At 43.3% G+C, this 21,868-nt stretch overlaps 2 long non-coding RNA genes across 3 annotated transcripts; both read right to left on the bottom strand.

The window, feature by feature from the left end:
* Positions 1-1,362: 1,362 nt before the first annotated feature.
* LOC134432163 (uncharacterized) lies at positions 1,363-13,818 on the bottom strand. The gene is made up of 3 exons (XR_010031238.1): positions 13,627-13,818; positions 3,895-3,952; positions 1,363-3,384 (listed from the first exon to the last, which is right to left on the bottom strand). It is a non-coding gene; the product is annotated as an uncharacterized LOC134432163 (long non-coding RNA).
* A 1,922-nt stretch (positions 13,819-15,740) lies between these two features.
* Positions 15,741-21,493, bottom strand: LOC134432119 (uncharacterized). Of its 2 annotated transcripts, none has more exons than XR_010031226.1 (3): positions 21,375-21,493; positions 17,986-18,106; positions 15,741-16,701 (listed from the first exon to the last, which is right to left on the bottom strand). It is a non-coding gene; the product is annotated as an uncharacterized LOC134432119 (long non-coding RNA). The 2 variants fall into 2 exon arrangements; XR_010031228.1 differs by lacking the exon at positions 21,375-21,493 and adding an exon at positions 20,143-20,276.
* Between the last annotated feature and the right edge of the window lie 375 nt (positions 21,494-21,868).

The raw sequence follows: 21,868 nt of genomic DNA, 5'->3' as shown, positions 1-21,868 counted from the left end.
GGTCATCCCAGAGTAATGGGAGCAGGGCATGGCACAAATTGACCTTAAGGTGTTACGGGGAGCAGAAGATTTCCCCACAATCGCCTGGGACTGTTGGCCTCCTGGGTATGCAGAGTCCCAAGCACGCCTGTCTCTTTGCCACAGCAACCTGGGACACCTCACTTCCCATTTCCTGCTCCATCTGCACATTCCCCTGCACCGTGGAGGGGTCACAGTCCAGACCCCAGCACCCAATTGCAGGCGCAGGGTCACCAAGGAGGGCAGCAGAACGCTGCTAGCTCAGGGCTCGCTCATCAGCGCGAGTCTCGTCACCCACCCCTGCGCTGCCCTCCCTCGAGCCCCTCTCCAGGCAGGGCTCCCTGCTGCCAGGTCCCATCCCCATTAGCACCAGAGTCCCAGGGCTCCACGGTGGTAATGCTAGGCTCCCAAGAAGCCAGAGTTTCACTTGCTGAGTGCTCTGCCTCACCCCTGAGGAATCTGTACTGCCTTGCCTTCAGGACAGGTGCAATTAAGCAAACTGAGGGGCTTCAGCAGGTGAGGCTCTGGGGAGATCACAGATTCCTTGCTTTAAGTTGCATGGTTACTGCTGTCCCAAATGGGGGCATAAGATAAACCACCAACCCCTTTCAGTGAGGAAATGTCCCCAAAGAAAAAAGAGCAGCTGCCAAACCAAAGGCCCAGAGGTAGGAATGGACTAGAAGTGCTGAGCACAAGTCAAGGAGGGCGTTTTGATGAATCTGTAGCGCGTAGGTTCAGACTGAGGTTAGAGGGTTAAACTGTGGTTAAAGTCCCACTGCTCCTGTTGCCAGTCTTTGGGTCACAAGTGATCTTTACAGATAATTTCTTACCATGCTGTTGCCTCATGTGCATTCATTTGCTCCACTGCTGCTACCACGAACCACCACAGGTGGCCCATCACAGGACCTCAGTAAGCAGATTGTTGATAACCATTCTTGGCACAGATCTGCTTGGATTTTGATGCACAGAAGGAGCACCATTTTATTAATCACTTTATAGTGATTACAATAGTTTCCTTCTGCACTGGTATCTGGCATGGGTGTGGTTGTATGTGTTTCTTGAGTTCTGCACCTGCTTTGTACCTCTTTCTGTAGAGATGGTGGATTACAAACACCAGCTGAAAGGGTCATACCACTATCAGATCTTGCCATTTTCATGTTAGAAAAGCATTCTCTGGAGTACTTAATTCAGACTTCTCCCCATCCTCTAAAACCACAGACATGCATTTCTATGGGCTTCTTACCTCCATTTGTTCAACACGCAGCTGCCATCAAAAAAAAAAAAACCCAAAATAGCAGGAAAAATTGTAACATTTATCTTACATCTTGAAAATATTTACTTTATTTTTGTAAAAAAACACTGGAAAACATACAGATAGATAAAAGCCAGAAAGAAATGTCCTACAAGTAAATAGAAGTACTAGGGTAAGCTCTGAATTGTTACAATTTTTAAAGTAATGTTTTGGCCAATTTTTTTATCAATACAGTAGTTTATTTTTATTAAGTTCACCTTTCTTAGCATACAGTACATGGCCTTTTGGGGCACATATTGGTCTTTTGAGTCATTGTCTGCTGAATGATCTATCAAATATCTGAAAAATGCTTTCTTAGCTCTTGACTAGTTGCAAGCAGCTCATTCTCTCTGACCAGATAATAAAAGAACAGGACATTTTAAATTCTTTGAGAAATTGCAGTATATTAAAATCCTTCTCTGGGAAATTAATTTTTGTACATATGAATCTGAGGTGTGTTTTTTAAAAGATTATGAAACTAGCAATTGAAACTTCTTCAGTTAAGACTTCAAGGAAAATCATGCCTTACAAAATGCACAAGCTTTTAGCTGATGGGATAAAGTGGGTCTTCTCCCCAGTCAGGTCAAGGAAATCAGAAGTTAATATTTCTATTATAATGTAATTAAATTGTAAGGTGGGATTGGATGTTTCAAAGTGTTTAGTACCTAATCCTTCCTGGGTAGTTCAAAATGCAAATACCCAAGAAGTTGGATTTTTTTCCTTCAGCAAAATAGACTTTTTGCAACTGAGTTGTTGAGGTTATTCAAAAGGGTTACAGACCAGGCACAGTAGGTTATTCAGACTATATGACAGAGATACAATACATGTTTTAATACAGGCAGTTCAGTGGTCCTACAAGCTTGCAGGTCCTTCAAAACTGTAACCACTAAAATAGATACTAGAATGTCTTTTATTGTATTAGGGGAGCTCTACTTACCAACTATCATTTTTCTGTGTTCCACAAAAAGCATTATTAAAATTGCAAAGCCCTGAAAAGGTCCTCCATGCATTTCCTTTGTGACTTGTTCAAATAACTCTCCTTCCTTGCCCCAATCCACCCATAGCACTGGTTTAAAGTATGAGCAGCTATGATGTTTTCTCATCAATGCCTGCACAGCTTTCTCAGTCTGCTCTCAAAGTTCAACTTGTCACTATGTTATTATGTCTTTTTCTGTGATAGTAATTTTAAATTATCATTAATTAATTTATTTCCACAACAACTTCAACATGAATAAATAGTGATAATCTCAGTTTAACAAAGGGCTTGTATTTGTGAAAATCCTATTTGAAAAACTTGTCATTGAGACCTCTAAACCTCTAGAGTGTTTTATACTGAATTTAGGTGGTGTTTTCTGCATCTGTAAACATATGTTACCTTTACAAAGGCCTCAATGCAGCTGCCTGTAAAACAGGGGAGATTTGGTGACTGTGAAAAGTTAATGTACAACAACTTAACCAAAACCAACACAGCTTTGTGGCAGAAACATGGACTGACCCATGCCTTCTCCATAACTTCCTTTTTTTTTTTTCCTGGAATCTCCTGTGTCAATCAGAACCCCTTACTGTAAACTTTCCAGAGGAAGTATTTTGTGGCAGAAAATGTCCCTTTTGGAAAACTATACATTATTTAGGATGTAGAAAAACTGCAGAAGCATAAAGAGTCCTTCTTCAAGAGCTCACCCAAAATGAGAGCATTTTCCTCCCTGTCTGTGCATGCTGCCATCTGCCTCCCCTCTAGACTTCTCTGCCTCCTTGAGAGCCAGGCAGGGGAAGGGAAGCTTCACCTAATAGTACAGGACTGGTAGGGTCTTGTCATAATTAGTTTATGCATCAGGCATCAAGGAAGCAAAACAAACCCCATAATTCTAATACCAATTCAAGAAGAAAATTTTTAAAAGCCATATCAAACCCCAAATGCATTTTTCCCCACAAAAAGTGTTGTTAGGCACCAATCAGCTTTTTCAGACTCCAGAAAGAAATGAAATCTGACTCCTGCAGACAAATGCTTCTATTGCTGCACACGTCTTATTCATCCCCAGAGCAATTCCATCTCACACACAGTCTAAAGGAAAATCCTATGGACAAAATGATAAATAATCATATAATTAAATCTGCTGAACACAAACCTCAGGGGTGTAACTGAGGCTATATGGGCACCTCAAAGTGTAGCCCATTCACGTGCAGGATATAGAATTACAGCATAGATGGAGCTTTATGCTTGATGCAGTGACTGGTGGAAGCAGGCGTCACCCTCAGGGTCAGCAGTCAGGACGGGTAGCCAGCCTTCTCCTTTCACAATTAACACACTCAGCCCAACAGCTCCCCACCACCAGGTCCCCACAGCTGCCCCTGCCCAGCTCCCAGCCCCACTTGTCCCCTCCATCCGTCCATCTTCATCCCTCTGTCCTGCCTCTCACACATCAAAGAAGGCCAAGAAGATGGAAAATGGTTCTGTGAGCAATAGGTCTCCTTCTGAGCCTCAAGCAGATTACTTCAATTGCAAAAAGTTGAATTGCTAGAAAGCAAAGACTCTCTGTGTTGCCAAAAATCTGAGAGGGAATATGCCGGAAAGGACTCCTTCTTACCTTTAAGTTCACATCAATTATATTTTATTCCTCTTCAGCACTGCTAATCCTGGCTTACCTTCAGATTGAAAGAGAAAAAAAATAGGTTAGTGTTTGAATTTGTGCAATACACAGACTCTAAAAGGAGACAGACAAATTTCCTTTTTAAACAACTGAAATTAGTTTTAAAGAATTTCACAAGATTCTCAGTGCCCTTAACTCCTGCACTGTTGTGAAAGACCTATATAAACACAATATCCTGAGGAAAAAATAAAAGGTAGTTTAATCTAGAAGTTACACCTCACATGGAAATGTTAACTAAACAGTACAGCTGGTACTGCAACTGAAATAATCTTGTCTTCCTTTTATCAGCAGCAATATGGAAAATTATGTCAGAAAGTAAAAAGGATTTTCAAGTTGATTGCGACCTCTTTAATTTATGACCTGGTTTCAATATCATAGCCTGTACACAAGCATCTGATCTTGCCCATCAGCAGAACTGGGAGCTGTCTTTTCCTCTGTTTACTGCTGTACAAAATTATAAACTGCAATAGTAAACCCCAGAGTGGCTAGGCTAGAGTTTAACTCCAAACTTGTTAACGAAACCACAACCCCATAAATTCTAAAATCCAAACTGCAGCAGCAGACAATTTCCTGCTGGTCTGAGGCACATTTGTGCTCACTGCCATCGCAGACTCTCAGCAGTGACCAACAATCAGAGGAGAGGAACATATGCTGTGGCTATGACTGCACAAACATGACTGCCACTCTCATCTCTAGATCTTGTATTTGTTTCCAGTTTTGTGCCCCTGCCTATTCTCTGTTTCTCCAGTCAGTCATGATGCCAGCCTCCCTCACAGGCTGCTTTCCATGCCTGGGAAGGACTTCTGAGGGATCTCATTACTCTACCAGAAGTCTTTCAAGGTTATATGCAAGGCTCAATGCCTACAAAAAACTCATCTAGCCAAGCTGTTGATGGAGTGGTATGGTGCTGTCAAATTACTTTCTTCTACTTGTCTGTTTCCTACTTTCCCTTATCACATTGGCCAGTCACGTGCATGTCTGGTTTTTTAGCTGATACCTGCACAGGTGCTGCACAGAGAGGTCCTCCTCCCCGCCCTGGGCTCCTCACCTCTGTGATAACACAAGCACAGAGCAAGAACAGCAGCTCTGCTTCACCCAGAGAGGTGAGTGCAAGCAGCAGCAGCCTGGGATGTGGCTGTGTCTCTCCCTGAGAGGATCCTGCAAGGAGCACAGGCCCCGGCAGTGGGTATAACCCATGCCTTGGGTAAATGACCTGGTATCTTCTTTTTGTCTGCATGTAGTATTTGAAATAGACAGGGAGTTCTATTCTCCTGTTTGTCACCTCTCAGAGGGGTTTACGCACAAAGTGTGCAGTTCAAATGGTACTGGAGAAAACCTGGCAACCTGAAATAGCATCTTTGGCGGCAATACAAAGAGAGAATTTCCAAATGTAACAAGGCTAGGCATAAATCCATTAAGCATCCTGTTTTCTTTCAAGCACATTTTGTGAGCACACCTGCTCTATATACAGGCTGTATCTGATCCATAAAAGAGCTTTGTCTAATTGTAGAGCACGACAGTCATAGAGGTCCTAATGACTCCTTTTTACTCTTGAAAAAAAAAAAAATACAAAATTACTTTAATTTTCAGGAAAAATCAGCCTTTTATCTGAAGCTGCAAATTATTTAAAAGTTATTGGACTGTGCTATAGTATAGTACATAGCAGGAGAAAGACGGCAAATGGCCAGAGTTACTCTTCTGCCTTTTATCCACAACTTCCATATGGCTGCCATAAAAATGTTCTTAATAAAGGTCCTTTGCAATGACTCTATGTGGAAGACACTCACTGTAAAGGTGTGATACAAATCTCATAGCTAGACTTGTAAACTAATACTACTTTAACTTCTGCTTGCCCAAACTAATTCTAAAACTTCTTCTCTCTTATCTTTAGCTGAAAGATTACTTATTTGGGGAGGGAAAGTAGTTCCAGATAATTGGAACACGATTTTTTACATATATGGCTTAGCTAAGCAAGTAAAGATTATAATCACCATAGTCAAACTCTTCAATTCAAAGTTCACAACATGATACAGATATAGAGCACTGCTTGTAAAAATTCCTGAGTTTATTCTATCATGGCTCAATATTTCAAATCTAGGTATCTATATTCACATTCAGACGTTTGAGTAAGTTCCCTTATTTTCAACACTTGCTGCACCACTGTAAGCAATTCCTACTGCTTCTTTTGCAGCTTCTTCTCAGGATGAAGAACACCTCCCAAGAAAATTCTGCCTTGCCAGACCTGACACATAGATTCCACAGAATATACATTATATATTCAAAAAACCTGTCAGAGATTAAAAGCATCCCTATACCCATATTCAGGAGTTTAAAAAAGATATGGGTCCTGCTTTAACACTGCTCAGCCTTCTGATGCAAGTTTGCGTGATTTTCCAATGACTGATCACAAAAGAAGTTTGTCTGTCTTCTGGAAGAGGAAGAAGAGTTCAGCCAGAGCTACATGCTGTCATTAAGGCTAAAGATCTCATGCTAAAACTAAGGCCCAGAGATGACTGTAGGAAATGGATGCAAAAACTGGAACAGTTCTGAACAAGCAATAGAAATGAGGATTAGTGAGCCATTCTGATGGGCTAATTAGAAACTTTCATAAAGTTACCAACTATTGTCTTTCAAAAAGCACATCGAGAGAAAGACAAAGTTCTGCTACAGCCATATAAGAAATATGTATGCACACATATTTGTGTGTGCACATACACATTTAACATGAATATTCATACATGTTTAATGTCTAAATTACATTTTTGATGTTCCCATACAAAGAATCCCTATTACAGAAATGAAATGTCTTACTGTCAGGTCTCATTGTTCCTTCAAACAAAACACAAGATGGAGGGAAAAAAGCTGTAGATAGCCATCAGTACTCGCTCCTACAGGAGACAAGGATTCAACAGCTGAAAAAGCCAAAGGGTGGGGAACGCTACTGCTGATGGAAGCACTGGAGCCTTGCCAGAGAGGAGCCAGATAGAGCAGAGCAATTCTGGGAGGGGAAGGACACAGCACCCCCATTTCCAAGTGGCATCAAAAGAGATTGCACTGTGTACTCCCCCAGGATTCCACACACCTGAGCTCACCCCGACCACAATGCCTCAAGCTGACAGCATACAGCTGCTTCCTTCACAGACACAGGCAACAGCCTCACTTCTGAAAATTAAAAGAATTATGACCTTTACATTCATTTACATCTGTGGACCTGCAGATAGAAACAAGGGGCAAGAGCAGGCATTGATTATCCATCCCTTTCTGCAATTCTCACTTCTGTCTGGCTTTTTTTATAGATGCTGCAATACAGCATCAGTGGAAGGCACTGTTGTCCACTCTCTCTCTCTCATCAATGTGCAGCTCATCAGTTGTCATCACACTAGAGATTACTAACTCCAAGTGGCTGCCTACCCTGCTAGCTCTACCTCCAACAAGGCAGAGAGCAACACAGCACAGAGGAGCTCGTTGGCCCATCTAGCTGGAGGCCTGACATAGGGAAAATAACAGCTTGATGTGAGCAATCAACTGAGCTGTAATTCCCTCCTCCTTGAACAGTCTTACTCCATGTCAGACAGTGGGACCATTCTAATTTAGTGCCAAATTAACAATGCAAAGACAACTGAAAATTGAGAGAATATATTTATTTGCCTGCAACATCCCAACTGGGAGGAAACTTGACAAGATTGTCAGAAATGGTTGCAACTTTGCCCATTATTCCAAATAAAGTGAAACTGAAGGAAAATAATTATTAGTGAGATCTTCCACACTGCTGCATACAGCAAGACCTGAGCTGTTGGAGACTTACCGTCTATTTCCATGGATGTAAAATTTGATACTTGCTGCCATGTTGAAAGAATTCACTTGAAGAAGCAATATTTTCCTTATAAGATTGAGGTGCCACAACACCCTGATGAATAAGACAAAGCCCTCTGAATTCAAAGAGCTATCAAGTGGAGTAATTAGGGATTAAATTAGTTCATGTCATAGCCAATAGTCAGGACTAAGCAGGATTATTATGACAAATAGTCTCATCCATCTGAAGAATATAAGATCTCTGCAGTATTTGTGGAAATTGGGAATGTAAGGGTGAGACATTATTAGGCGTCGGAAAACTGAACCCAGGCAATAATATGTACAGAGAAGGATATGCAGGCAATGCAGAGTTGCAATGAAACATGCCAAATCTTACTGCAGATGTAAAAACAATCTATTTGATGAAAAAATAACCAACCATCAGAAAATGCCCTTGTTGCAATTAGCAAGAATACCACATAACAAGAAAACACAACAAAACAACAGCTCTGTGAGGGCATAAACCTGTTTTTACAAACTGTCAAGAAGAACACAAAATAAATAAATCCATAAACAACCACTAAATACAGTTATATATATTATATACCTGAAAAACAGTTGTACCTTGAACCCTGACTTTTTGTCCAGACCTTAAGTTCAATATTGCCTGGCACAAGAAACCCAAATACATGTCCTGGAGACCAATGTGCCTAATCAGAGACTCTTATGCAGCACACCAATTAATTCCAGACCTCTGTTCACCTAACATCCTTCTCGCCACTACCCCCATGCCCTGTGGTCTCTGAGCTCTGCCCCATCCAGTAGAACTGAAGCATAGAAAACACCATTTTTCAGGAAGATCAACTCCCTCATCCAAATCAGCGGCATGGACGCTTGATCAGAACTGGCTGCAGGTTCAGAGGATGGAGAGCAAAGCTCTTGCTTACTCAGGATGCTGCCCAGGGACAAGAGTCACAAAAGCCCAAGTAACTTCTGAAGTAGTATGCTTCTGAATACTGCTTTAGAATCATGGAGTCGTTTTGGCTGGAAATAACCACAAAGATCATGGAGTCCAACATGAACCTAACTCTCTCAAGTGCATCAGTAAAGAGGTCCCTGAATGCCACACCCAAGCAGCTTTCCTATACTGTACCTCCAGGCATGGTGACTCCAGTGTTCCATGCACAGCCTGTTCCCAGGCTTGAGAAAGCATCCAGTGAAAATTCAGTTTTCTTCATAGCCAAGATGAAGCTCCCCCAGCACAGGCTGAGGCCTTTTGCTCTTGTCCTGTCACCAGCTCCCTGGAGGAAGAGACCAGTCCCCACCTCACCACAGCCTCCCCTAGGGCAGCTCTAGAGAGTGATAAGGGCCCTCTGAGCCTCCTTTGCTCCACAGCTCCCTCAGCCATTCCTCATGAGTCCTGTGCTCCAGACCCTTCCCCAGCTTTGTGGCCCCTCTCTGGAATTGCTGCAGCCCCCAGTGCCTTGTGCTGAGGGCCCCCGAGCCCAGGGCCGCATTCCTGGCGCTGCCTCACCAGTGCGGGCACAGGGGGACAAATCCTGCCCCGGGCCTGCTGCCCACACGCCTGCTGATCCAGGGCAGGATGCCAGTGGCCTTTCTGCCCGCCTGGGCACACGCTGGCTCGGGTCCAGCCACTTGTGGGCCAACAGCCCCAGGCCCTTTCTTAGGGGGCAGCTTCCCAGCCACTCTGCCCCAGCCCATGGAACGCTGTTGTGAGCCAAGGGCAGGACCCGGCACTTGGCCTCGTTGAACCTCACACCACGGCCCTCCTCCCATCAATCCAGTGTGTCCAGGGCCCTCCGTAGATCCTTCCTGCTGTCCTGCAGAGCAGCACTCCTGCCCAGCTTGGTGTCACTGCAAACCCACTGAGGGGCATCCATCCCCTCATCCAGGCCATCGACACAGCTGCTGGGCAGCACTGGCCCCAGGACTGAGCCTGGGCAACACCACTGGGGCCTGGCTGCCAGCTGCATGCAGCTCCTGGCCAACCAGCCAGTTTTTAGCTCCATGAGCAGTGCCAGCCCTCCAAGCCACACCAGCCACTTTCTCCCAGAGAATCCTGTAGGAAACAGTGTCAAAGATGTTCCTCAAATCCAGGCAGTCGACACCCACAGTCTGCTCCTCATCCACTGGAGGAGGTCACCTGCTCCTAAAAGGAGATCAGGCTGGCCAAGCAGCACCTGCCCTTCAGGAAGCCACGCAGGCTGGCCCTGATCCCCTGCTCGCTCTGCACGGGCCGTGTCATTGCTTTGAAAAGGATCTGCTCCCTGACTTCCCCAGTGCCCATGGCAAGGGCATCCCTTTTGCTAACTTCCACTCACCTGGCACCTCTCCAGTTAGCCAGGACTGCTGGGAAATGATGGCAGGTGGCGTGGAGAACATTTCTGCCATTTCCCACAGCACCTTTGTGTAAATTCCCTCTGGCCCCACAGGCTTGTGAGTGTCTAATTGGTGTGGCTGTAATCATTTCACCTTGGAGTTTGGCAGCTTTCTTCCACTCCCCGTCCCTGTCTTCCAGCACCCATCCTGGCTACCCAGAGAACAGCTTGGTCGTGTTTCAAGACTGAGAGGCAAAGAAGGAACTCAGTACTTCATCCTTTTCCCCCTTTTGTGTCCCCCCTTCTCTCCCCACATCCGGTTCTAATTGGGATTTGTCCCTTCTCATGTTCTCCCTGCATAACCTCGTGAGATCTTTATAGTCCTGCTGAGTGGCTCAGAAGGCAACTCCCACTGGCTCCCCACCATGCCGAGTGCTCAGCCCCATGGCACACAAGAAAATGGTGTCAGAAATTCAGAAAATGAGAAGGACAACGTTATCATGTCTCCTTGTCTTTCAAGGCTTTTTTCTTCTGAAGAACAAGCGCCAAGGACTGGGTTCCTCAGCACTCCCCAAGTGCAAGAGAGATGCCAGGTGCTCAGCACGTGGTCTGTGCAGCCTTTGCTGTGGCTCCCTGTCTCAGCAGATGTCTGGAATTCCCTTGAGGGAAAAAGATTTTCACAGAAACAAGCTTTCTCTATTCAGCCTTTCTGCGTCCAGGCCTAGTTTAAAGCCAGGGCAGGTTTAAAGCCAGGGCAGGCCTTTGCAGGGGAAGGTGTTGTGGCTTGGCTCGTGAAGGATTGTGCGGAACTTTTACACCTCAGAGGCCAGAGCAAGAAATCCAGCTTGCAGGACCTGCTTCAATCCAGCCTTGCAGACTTTGAGAGCTCCGCAACTGCAGCTTTCAAGCAGGGAGAATGACCAGCAAATTGGAAACATGAGTATCTGCCACACAGATTTCTGTCAGAGGAGACAATCTGAGAAAGGACTGGAGGGAGCAATGTTGTGCTTCTACCTTGCACAGCCAGCGCCAAAGTGATCTGCCATCTCCCAGTGCTGCGCGTGTGAAGGAGTCCTCATGGCTTCTCTGAGTGAACCAAGTGCACAAATTCCACAGACCCGAAACTGATGGAGTGCCTCAGCCGGGGATCCCCGTGCTTCAGCCAGCAATCCCAGCCCTGCAGCATCACCTCTCCTTTAGCAGGGCCCCCGCTTGTCCCCAGAGCTCCTGGATCACCCGCTCTTCCAGGACAGAATGCCACGACCAGCTGTCCCGGGGTGCACCGCTGAGCTCTGTCTTTGTGGCTGGATTGATTTGGTTTGTTTCTTCGGTTTTGTCCTTAAGGATGCCGGCTCCTGTATTTCGAGACAGAGAAAAATGTCCGTGTGTCTGTCTGTCAGAGACCAAACAGTGACATCCAGCGGCCACTCACTTTGCCAAAAATGGCAAAACAACGTTGGCAACTTTGCTAAAAATGGCAAAACCGTGTCGGCAGAGCGTTGTGAGGATGTGCAGGGGAGAGCCGGAGCGTTCAGGGCAGCAGCCCCTCACATCTCCTTCTCTATTTCCTCTGAAGAGTTTATTGCCAGTCACTGCAAGGCTCCAGGTGTGTTTGGCTTATTTGTCTCCCCGTCCTGGGCAATGGTCATTTCTGGTCACAAGTTCTGGACCACAGCCCATGAAACATGGCTGTTTCTTAGAAAGGAAGGAGCCATTTAGTACTTTTGGTCTAGTAATGGCACAACAGCCTTGTAAACATGAGGAAAGAGGTCTTAAGTAGCTTTCAAGGGCTGTGGATAATATAAAATGACAAGACTGATGTAACAAACACATGAATTGATAAGTGGCTGCCAGTGCAGTGCTAGGCACTAGCACTATCATCTGAGAAAAGCCAAAAGGCATTGCAGCTGGAAGATAAAGGATGAAAAGCAGAGGGAAAAGAATATCTGTGGGACAAGGACAAGCAGTTCCTGTGTTAGAAAGAGAATGAGTAAGACAGATGTTGTCCAGCAAGGGACCAGAGTGGGAGTCTCCTTTTCTGGCAGGCAAGGAATGCATCAGGCAGGCCCCACCCATGCATGGCCTTACAGCTTGTAACAAGGCTGCACTGGTCGCTTCAGCCCCAGGGCACTGCTGGGAATCAGCTGCCAAAGGTGCAAATCAGGCCCAAATGTGCTCCTGCGCATCCACCCCCGACTGGAACAAGACTTGGAGGAAGTGCTACCTGAGAAGTTGCCCTTGCACTTGCTGAAGGCATCTGCCAGGATGCACAGACTTTAAAGGGGACATGGCATAACCCATCTCACAGAGAAAGAATTCCAAGGTGAGAGGAAAGATTCCAAAGTGGGGGCTTTTTGCAATTTTTGGCATTTGACAGGCAAGAAATTTTCTTATATTCAGGGCAGCACAGTTGTAAAAGAAGAGAAAAAAAGTCTCTTGCTCCATCTGGTTGAACTGTGGACTGCAAGAGGCTGCATCATTTAGTTATTGAACAGGCTAAAACCAATATTTGTAAAGGATTTTAAGAGGTGGTTAACAGACAGGAACACACTAAGGATATAACATATCAATAATATGAATACAAATTTACTACAAAAAAACCACAAAATGCCAAACCCAAAATGTGCAGATGGTGTCCAGATAGCTCTGAATAATAAAGTGAATTAAACTGGACTAGGTGGCGACTTTAGCTACTGTGAAGAATGCCACACAATTGTAACAAATGGGTTTTCTCCATGTTCTCCATAATGAAACCAAATCAGAGAAAGGCAAAAAGTCATCCAAATACTGTGATACTTGCATGAAATACAGGCACTTATACAAAATAGTGCCTACCAAAATCTCTCAAGATCTATTATTCATTTTAATCCAAGATTGGCACAAACCTAATTTCATGAAACAAGGAAAACACCCAAGTGTGCTGCTAACCCTTTTTAACAAAGGTTTCACAGAGACAGCCCCAGTAATGCAGTCCCAAGGAACACATGCGCAATTCTGAGCCTGCTGACACACTGACCCGCTGCAGGCTGAAACTGCTTTATTTGCTCCTCTGCACCTCTCACGGGCACACAGCCTTGCCTGAGACCAACACCACAATGGCACAGAACCTCTGAAAGACACCAGCTTTAAAGGCATCCTAAAAAAAATAACTTGTGGGCATGAGGTCTTTGTCAAACCTTTGGTCTTTTCTTTCTTGTGTGGGGTCACAGCACTTTCGGTTTCCTTCGGGAAGGAAACATAATTATAATGTTCGGGTCAGAGAGAAGAGTAAAGGAAAAGTACTTGTTTAACAATGGCAGGAAGGCAAAAAAACAAAAGTGCCATAAATCTATTTCTGTAAAAGCAATGTCTTTTTCTTTTCTACATATTTTCTGAAAGTGTGTTCGCTTAGGGATGCTGATTGCCTTGAAAATTTTTTGTTTGCTTTTTTTTCAACGTAGAAAGAAAACACACACAGAGAAATAAAAAACAACAAAAACCCCCACCAAAACAACCACAAAAAAGCAAACCCAAACAACACCCCACCTTAAGTACTTACTTTTGGAACTTCCTTCCCTCCGCCCCTCTTGCTTTTCCTCTTCCCTGCCTCTCCCTCCGCGCCCTGGAGGGGATCGGCGCGCTCCCCGGTGCTCGGCGGGCTGGGGAAGTTCAGTCGCAGTTCAGGGCGGGAAGGGAACACTGTGTACTCGGCACGGCCCCGGGTGGCTGCGATACACCCTGGGCAGCGGGACCGGCGCTCCCCGCCCGCCCGCAGCCGGCCCGGCCCCGCCGCCCTGCTCGCTCCCGTGCGGGGCCGGCGCTGGCCTCTCCTGCCCCGCTCTAGGAGCCGTGCAGGGGGTCCTTGCCTTCCCAACCCTCACCCTAACCCTCGCTCTCCGCCGATTTTAGTCTGAGTGACAAAGCAGGTCCACGGGAAGGTTGGTGACCCGGGGATGGATGGTGGGAGCACCTCCCCCTCCGTGCAAACGCCGCTCCTACAAGCACTGGATAAGGTGTTCTTGCTTGTCACCTGCACCTGAACTGCAGGGCCGCACCTTGGTCCACCACGGACTTGTGACTGGCCTCCAAGAGAACTGTCAGCTCGAAAGGGGAGCACCTCTGTGCTCCGCAGGCTGCAGCCAGCCAAGCCCTGCTACATGCCAGAGAGGGAAGGGTCCCGCAGGGCTCCGGCCTCCTCCCGGCAATGGAAAGTGTGTCCTCCTCCTCCCGCCCGTGAGCTGGTTCAGGCACACTAACAGGAACGCATCTGTATTTGCCAAGAGGTGGCTGCAATAGGAGTAGCTAAGTGTTGACTGCAGGAATGCTCTCAGCTGTGAGAATGTTCCCTGCTGACCTGTATATGTAAATTGTGGTGATTCATTGCTTCAGCAGTCACTGGGTCTCGTTACATTTTAAATGTAGGAAAGTGGGACTTGTACTGCACTCTAATCATTTAATCAGGCTTTTTTTTTCCTGTATCTGAAGAAATGCAGAGAACTGAAAAAGCCGCAAGCATTCCAAATACATAAGAGCACTGAGGTTGTTGTTTGGTGATAATCTCTAATTGAAACCTGGGTATGAAAAAGGTATGAATTCTTACAAACACAAAAAAACAAACTGACTCTAAAACTGATCTATACTTTCGTGACAGTTTGTTCCTAGTGCAAAGTTACACCAAAAAAAAAAAATAAAATGAAACCAGAGGTCACCACAGTGAAGGCTGAGAGGGAGAAAAAGCCATGAAGAAGGAATATTATTTGTCCTTAACAATGTAGGTAACAATTGTAGGCTAAAGGTGCCTGATTGGGAAGGCAGACAGGGATCACAGGAATCTCCACAATCTGTGGAGAGATGCAGCTCAGGCCAATGTGCCATGTGGATTACTATAAGGAACAGGCTTAGGCTCTGGCTCTGGGCTGCAGGATGATACAAGGACACTTACCAAAGTATGTCTTGAAAAGTTTGTGGTACTTGCTGTCTTTTCAATCTTACAATGCCTGCATGTAAGCAGTTTCCTTGTTGGCTAGTAAATGAAGCATGCTGGAGACAAAGTTATCTCCAGCTTTGCCTTAAACTTACCAGATCCATCAGCATGTTAAAAAACCAACAAACATTACTCATTTCCAGTATTGCCTTCTCTAACAAAAATATATATCTGGCCTGAACACATTGTTTCTTCATTTCTCTCCTCCAGGACTGAACTTCTGGTTCATTGGTGCATAAGTTTCAAAAAGGATAGAGAAAAACTTTTAAATTAATAATGAAATCTACAACCAAAAGAAAATATACAAAGTCTAACTGCTTTCACATTGAGCAAACAGCCCTTAACCATTGTTACAATTTTTTTGTACCTGCATTATTTTTACATTGTGGTATTTGTATATCTGCAGAGATGAAAACTGCAAATAACTGGCTTCCTATAGAGTAAGCTGAATCATTGAAAATGGAAGACTGAGGGTTTAGTATTTTCTACAAAACCATGCAGGAGTTTGCATAACTCCTAGTACAAGTTCCCTCCATTTCTTTCACCATCTGTTCCATGTTTCATCTGATGCCATTATTTATTCTGAACTGGTATTCCTTTTCCCGATTTCTGCCTGTCATGTCTCCACCAATTTCTGCAAATATACAAAAATACTTTGATCATTTTAAGATGGAAAAATATTCCTCCTCAACTCATCTATGCTTCCCCCCTTAACTGAACAGATTAAAGTCAGAATCCGATTATTCATAATTAATCTCTGGGCATAACAATGTTTTTATTTCGGCTTCAAAGGAGTGATTTCACAAGATTTTTTTCTGTGTCTTTTATTTTTCATAGCTAATATGCTGCCCCAATTCTACAGACAGTGGTGAAATGCTAGGGTTTTCTGAATTTTTAAATATTGGCAAAAAATAGCAGTGAACGCAAAAGACAATTGTTGCCTTCACCCAATATAAATTCAAAGACCAATACCTACCATACCATAGCAAACCTGCATCATCGTGTATGTGTGCACACACAACCCACACACAATTTCCACAAACCTGCACAGTGGCTGGAACAGCTTCTGCAGTGCTACTAACAGGAAAGATGCTTATGGCCTACAGAAGATAAACAAGGTCTCATTATTCACATCCATTTTTCAGACAAACATATGACTATCTGAAACTCAGGTGGAAGCAGTCTTTATCTCTCAGCAAGGATTTGGTGCATTTTTGGATTCTTTGCATTTCATCACTTTAATTTTCTATTTCTTGCTTTAGTTTCAATAGCTACCAAAACATTTTATATGCTACATACTCTGCTGTTGTTTCCTTAAATCCTAATGCTGAACTTTGAAGGCAAGACAAAGCAGTAGCATTTTTGGCTCACACTCTGAAATGTGGCAGAAACAGTTTGCAAGCCCAGAAACCACATGTGGTAACATACACGTGGTATGTTATATACATGTGGTAAGTAAAAAATGCAAATACAAAGCACAGTTCCACTGCACTGGGCAATGGTGAAGCCACATCTCGAGTCCTGTCTTCAGTTCTGGGCCCTTCATGACAAGAAAGACATCAAGGCGCTGGAGCGAGTAGAACAGAACTGGTGAAGGGTCTGGAGCACAGATCCCGTGAGGAGCAGTAGAGGGTGCTGGAGGTGTTCAGCCTGCAGAAAGGGAAGCTCAGATTTCTACAGCTGCCTGAGAATGGGCTATAGCAAGGTGGAGGGGTCAGTCTTTTCTCCCAGTTTCTCCCAGTAAAAAAGTGACAGGACAGGAGTAAATGGCCTCAAGTTGTGCCAGGTGAGGTCTCAGAATCTCTGCTGGTCAGAGTGACCCCAAGATGCGTTAGAAAGTGTCTTTTCCCAGCCCAGCCATCGAAGAAGGAGTCAGAACTCTTCTATTCTCATTCTCAAGGTTGTTTATTGTTTCTTATCTATAAAATTCTTTCTCCGACCCACCGAGGTCTGTCTGGCAGGTCAGGTTGAGGCACACTGCCCATTCTTGGGATGGTGATATCTTTTATACTAAAAATTACATGTTCACTATTTACTATTTCCCAATACCTATGTTAGACACTGAGCTTCTACTCTAAACCAATCTAAAAGTGCCAACATCACCCAGAAGATGGAGGCTAGGAAGAGGAAGGAAAAAGGACAAGGCACACCCAAATTCCTCCATCTTGGGACCCCAAGCCCCCATTCTAAAAACCTCAAAAAACTATTTTTCACCCCATGACAAACTCACTATTTAAACTTCCTTGACTCGTAATTCTTCATATAGAGGTTGGTAATTGTTTTCCTTGGGTCAAGATCAAAGGCACAGGTGTCTTGGACTCCGTGCCAAGGTCTCTGAGCCCCCTGGGCAGGGGCTCGAGCCATCCAGGGCAGCCAGAGGAATTTCCTGGGTTCTGACAGTGAGGTTTTAGACTGGATATTAGGAAATATTTTTTCACTGAGAGGGTGGTCAGGCATTGTAACAGGCTTCCCAGGGAAGTGGTGGAGTAACCATTCTTGGAGGTATTTAGAAGATGCAGCAGTTGGGGGTAGGGTTTAGTGGTGAACACGGTGGTGCTGGATTAAGCTGGATCTGATGATACGTGGGGAGGTGATGATAGCACCACATAGTAAATGAAAGTGGATGTAAGAGGCTGGATCACTTGTGTGGCTTAAATCAGCAAACTGGTTGAGAAATTTGAGGAATTAACCGAATTCTTCAGAAGTATGATTGCACTGAGTAGATTGGGGATGGATACGAAGGGTGAAGAAAGGGAAAAGCATATGGTGGTCACCCACAAAGCAACACTACAAGTTGTGGTAAAGCATTAACAATAAAAGCAAACGTTTGGAATGCCCATTACTTTCCTCTAAGAGGTGAGGCCAGACATTTCAATTGCCTTTCATGCAACAAAATAGAATGGGAAGAACAGCTTTTAAATCATCTAAACTTACATGTGCCATTTCATCTTCCATTCATAACACTTCATCTAAAGAATTTGCTTTCCTGATGGTGGGGTATACTCCTCCATTTTTCCTATGGCTGAGCTCCCAGACTTCTTCTGGCAGTCTGTTACTATAGAGACAAAGTGAGAAATATATACATACATCTACCATGTCACAGTACTAGAGAACACCTGGTGGCAACAGCAGAACAAAGGAAAGATAGAGCTGTTGCTCTTCCCAGCAGATAGATGATATAGATATAGATATAGATATAGATATAGATATAGATATAGATATAGATATAGATATAGATATAGATATAGATATAGATATAGATATAGATATAGATATAGATATAGATATAGATATAGATACACACACATGGTTATAGCAGGTGCTCCAAAACAAGAACATCTTTTATCAATCTGCATTTTCCAATGGGGCTAAATGCAGCCACAGTGGTGAAGTGGGAGGCTGTGCAGTGGTAGAGCCTTTTAAGGTGGAAATCAGTGAATCTAAATGGGGGAAAGCAGTCTAGCAATGCACAAGTACTGCCTGGTAGCACAAGAACATGCACTATACTACTCTGTGCTAATAAGAGAGGTACCGTTAGGTCTGCAGTCCCCTTAAAACCATAGCTTGGCTGATTATTTATCTCATGACATCTGTGCTGGGCTGTAAGGTCTTAATAAGCAGTTGGCTGTGATCCTGTAGCCCTATCAGTAAATCTGCCCTCTCATCCACTATTCAGTTTTTCCCCTGTTATTAACTAATTCTCTCTCAGAACAACTACTTCTCTGCCTCTCGTTTGTGAGGACACTCTCCTTCCTCTTGGTATACAAATACTGATTAAGTTTATGTAAGTTATTAGGACTGTAATTTTTTTTTACTTTAATGTTCAAGCTGCAGAGAGCAAACAAATATCTCACAAGCCTCCCACTCTAGTGTCTGTGAGCATATCCAAATACTAATCCTTTCTGACACTGTCAAGGGCAACAGCCTATCACAAGGGTGAGACTACTACCTCTCAGCAAAGCTGCAGCTCTTCATGGTACTGAGCTGCAAAGGGAAGTTTGTCTGGATTTTTCTGTGAGTGGTTGAACAGTCTCAACTGATCCATATTTTTGTTCTAAATCAGAATGGGGTTGGCAGGCTTTATTCTCCAAGAACCATGAATTGAAGCTCCTAATAGGAAAGCATGGGGAAATAAAAGATCCATCTTAGTGTCAGTTCATATTTAGACCATAGTTTAGCCACCCACATAAAATTGTATTCACTGCAATTTGCGCTTCTTATAACTCAGGAAGAAATTACAGACAGACAGTTATCCCAAAGGAACATGACATAGATTACAATGCATGCTCAGAGACACATTTCAGTTTCCCTTCTCCTCTACGTTTATTTATTTTTGTGTGCAGTGAGGTACCCTGGCCTAGTAAATACTCTTGCTCAGCAATTGCCTTGATCATTAAAAGCTGTAGGAGTTTGTTCAGCCAAATGTTAAAAGCTTCCATTTATTTTCTTCTGTTTCAGGGAGATTCATTCTTAGCATGAATATTCATTCTTAGTTGCAGGGATAAAAATGAGCATATGAATGCTACCACAACAGCTACACAGTACCTTTGTTATGGAGTACTTTGCAATTAAATTTTGAGGTGTTTTTTCTGTTGGTGGTGGTGGTTTGGTTTGGTTTGGTTTGGTTTGGTTTGGTTTGGTTTGGTTTGGTTTGGTTTGGTTTGGTTTGGTTTGGTTTGGTTTGGGGTTTTTCTGTTTGTTTGGTTTTTTATCTCTTTCATTTCCACAACATATATGTCAGACACAGCAAGCTCTGCATAGCTGTTAGCAAAACTGGTTAAGAGTATTTGAGATTTTTAAGGACTCTGTTGCATATTAAAAGCAAACTGTACAAACATATTTTATGTGAGAAGTTTATGTATTTTTCAGACAGTATTCATAAAGAACAGCTCAAACATTTAGTGGCTTAGGTCTCAGGCCACAACCATTTTATCTCACTTATTTATATTATAATCAAGCGTCTCTGTTAATCAGCCAGCATCCACACATATGGGTGGGTGAAACAAAGTACTGACTAGATCTTACTTTCTTTTTGAAATATAAATCCTTTGCTATAGAGGAGCAACATAATTAAACATTTGCAACACTTACTTGTTCCTCAGTAACCAACAGCAGTTTATAGCTGTAGCTGCCTGTGTAAAGCTTCGTGCTTATCAAACACCCATCTTCTCCAGCAGGAAGGAAGATGCAGCGTTGGTACTGGTTTCAGTGCCTCATCAAGAGCTTTATCAGAATGGAGTGGATGGTGGAATGAAGAGGGATGGATATACACACAACAGGCACAGAAAAGGTGGTGGAGGGGAGCATAAGAAATTTGGGAGTTAAAACTACTCAAAGGCAGCTCTGCAGTGCTGCAGAACCATCTCTTTGCACAAACCAGGAAAGAGAAGTGTTCTAACTACTTGAGCATCAAAAGCACATAGTTGTTTTTAATAAAAAGCACTATCTAGCAATGCTTGTTTGACATCTCATCAGCTGAGTAATGATGGCTCTGGCCAATGGCCAATCCTAGAGAGTAAGGAGATAGTTAAAACAAAATTCAATAATTCAAAAGGTAGAATTGATCAGAATTAAATTAGAATTAGAATTAGAATTAGAATTAGAATTAGAATTAGAATTAGAATTAGAATTAGAATTAGAATTAATTAGAATTAATTAGAAATTCCAGGGAACTAGGAATCACAGAGTTAGGAAATGCTCTTCAGCTATCAGTGCAGAGAAACCCGTGTCCTTATGAGGTAGCTAGGAAGCTGCCATTGCAGTTGTCAGCATGAAAGACAGGAAGTTGAAACCTCCTGATCAAATTCCAACATAAATACTTACACTCTGGATATATTTCTGCAGCTGAATTAAAAGCATTCCTCAGTTCTTCCTCTACACTTTTATGCTGTTTGAGAATTTACTTAATTCCTGTGAGCAAGCAGTTCCTTTCAGCACAGGATGAAATTACAATTCCCAAGCCTTCTCTTCCAGCTTTTGGCGATCCCTCTGGCAGGCACAATACGGAATGAGTATCATGATCTCTGCTAACTCTCAATTTACTGAGGCTGGCTCTCAGAGATCCAAGGGGGGCTGGTCTCTAAGGATCTTTATTTTCCAAATGCCAATGGCAAATATGTTTGGGTCAGGGATACAACACACATTTGCAGGATTTTTTAATACTATCTGTAAAACATAAATTGACAGTGCATACTCATGCCCTATTCTTCATGATTTCTCATAGTTCTTTCCTTTATCGCATTTTGCTAAAAAAAAGAAAATACTGCATAAAGCAGCATGCAGAAGACGAACTCTGTCAATAATTCCATAAAAAATCCACTTACCAGAAACAATATTGTGGAAGTAGCAGAGTTTGTCTAGAAGTTTACTTCAAAGAGCAAGTTTACTTCTAGAGCAAGAAATGCTTTAAAAACTGAAGAACTTCACTGACTGCTGGCATTCTGAGATACTGCATCTTTTCAAAAAGGAAAAAAAAAGGATAGCTCCTAATAAAGTGTCATATTCATTTTTAAGGTTCCATTAATTGCTTATTTTGATAAGTCAATTAGCAATATTCACTGAAACAAAATATTGTTTAAAAATACATTGATTTATGGTCATTATGTATCTATCCAACCTCTTTCAAAAAATGTAAAGTTTCGTCTTTCTTATTGATAGCAATCATTATGCCCTAGTAAGTAACTGAATACCTCAAGAGATTAATTTAGAGAATCAGAACCTGTTTTATATTTGTCCTGGAAGAACTTTTCACTATATGCTGTTTGTGAAAAACAACACCACCACCAAACTCAAGAGCAATGTTTATTGCTTGGATGAC

The sequence above is a fragment of the Melospiza melodia genome, chromosome Z (genome assembly GCF_035770615.1).
Source record: "Melospiza melodia melodia isolate bMelMel2 chromosome Z, bMelMel2.pri, whole genome shotgun sequence".
Taxonomy (NCBI): domain Eukaryota; kingdom Metazoa; phylum Chordata; class Aves; order Passeriformes; family Passerellidae; genus Melospiza; species Melospiza melodia.
This window is presented reverse-complemented; position numbering and strand designations above follow the sequence as displayed.